Consider the following 1,945-nt stretch of genomic DNA (forward strand, 5'->3'; position numbering starts at 1 on the left):
TGTGGCACCATAGTAGAGTGGTTAGAACTGATGTTTTGTAGTGACCAGATTGTGGGTTCAAATCCAGTCATAGATTCATGCTGTGTGAAATGGTCATGTCCTCCCTGTACCTTTGTGAATTCTTTGACTACACTGACTTCCTCCCACCATCCAAAGACATGATTTTTAGGTTTATTGGGGACTGTAATGCCTTACGTTATAAAAAACAACATTTTTATGTCTTACAATACTATGACATCTATTGACATTTTATGCCTTACTATACTATGACGTTTTTATGCCTTACTATACTATGACGTTTTATACCTTACTATACTATGACGTTTTTTCATGTTTTTATGCCGTATTATACTATGACATTTTATGCCTTACTATGATGTTTTTGGACATTTTTTGCCTTACTATACTATGATATTTTATACCTTACTATACTATGACCTTTTTATGCCTTACTATACTGTGACGTTTTTTCACGTTTTTATGCCTTACTATACTATGACGTTTTTTTTACGTTTTTATGCCGTATTATACTATGACATTTTATGCCTTGTAATATTTTGATGTTTTTTGACATTTTTTGCCTTACTTTACTATGATATTTTATACCTTACTATACTATGACATTTTTATGCCTTACTATACTGTGATGTTTTTTCACGTTTTTATGCCTTACTATACTATGACGTTTTTTCACGTTTTTATGCCGTATTATACTATGACATTTTATGCCTTACTATGATGTTTTTTGACATTTTTTGCCTTACTATACTATGATATTTTATACCTTACTATACTATGACGTTTTTATGCCTTACTATACTGTGACGTTTTTTCACGTTTTTATGCCTTACTATACTATGACGTTTTTTCACGTTGTTATGCCTTACTATACTATGTCATTTTACACTTTACTATACTATGATGTTTTTTCACGTTTTTATGCCGTATTATACTATGACATTTTATGCCTTATAATATTTTGATGTTTTTTGACATTTTTTGCCTTACTATACTATGATGTTTTTATGCCTTACTATACTATGACGTTTGAAGCGTTATTATGGTATGACGTTTTTTCACAGAATATGCTTTATTATACTATGAACTTTTGATATATTTTATTCTTTACTTTACTATGAAGTTTTTAGGCCATTTTATGTCTTATTGAACTATTATGTTTTTTGACATTTTTTGCCTTACTATACTATGAAATTTTATACCCTACTATACTATGACATTTTTTCATGTTTTTATGCCTTACTATATTATGACTTTATTTTGGACTGAGGTTTTGAGGGGTGTGGCACCATAGTAGAGTGGTTAGAACTGATGTTTTGTCGTGACCAGATTGTGGGTTCAAATCCAGTCATAGGTTCATGCTGTGTGAAATGGTCATGTCCTCCCTGTACCTGTGTGAATTCTTTGACTACGCTGGCTTCCTCCCACTGTCCAAAGTATGATCTTTTTATGCCTCACTAAACTGAGATATTCATCTGTGTGTATTCTCTTAGTACGCTGGCTTCCTCCCACCGTCTAAAGACATGATTTTTAGGTTTATTGGGGACTGAAGGAGCTTTTGCTGTTTGGAGAAAAAAACTCTCACCCCCACGGGGTGAGTGCAATGTTCAAAATACTCAAAAGACCAGTGAATGTCTACACCAAAGAATTTAGTTCAAATTGTTTAGTGAATCTTTTCAGCAAGCAATGAACAATTACAGAATTCTGGATCAGAATCCAGAACCCTGATCCAGTGTATTTATACAAGTACAAACAAAGAAATGTGCACGGGTGTTTTGTCGTCTTCTGATTGGCTCTCCTGGCTTCCTCCTTCCCGTCTGACTCCGACCTTAAATGTAACCTAAAGCTCAGCACGCTCAAAGGAAGACAGTTAATGTATACATATAAATTACCACTTATCTACCTCTGTTACCTCCGGCTGCCCCCC

The sequence above is a fragment of the Seriola lalandi genome, unplaced genomic scaffold (assembly GCF_002814215.2).
Source record: "Seriola lalandi dorsalis isolate HSWRI2012SDOR001 ecotype SW California unplaced genomic scaffold, Sedor1 jcf7180002054364, whole genome shotgun sequence".
NCBI classification, from domain to species: domain Eukaryota; kingdom Metazoa; phylum Chordata; class Actinopteri; order Carangiformes; family Carangidae; genus Seriola; species Seriola lalandi.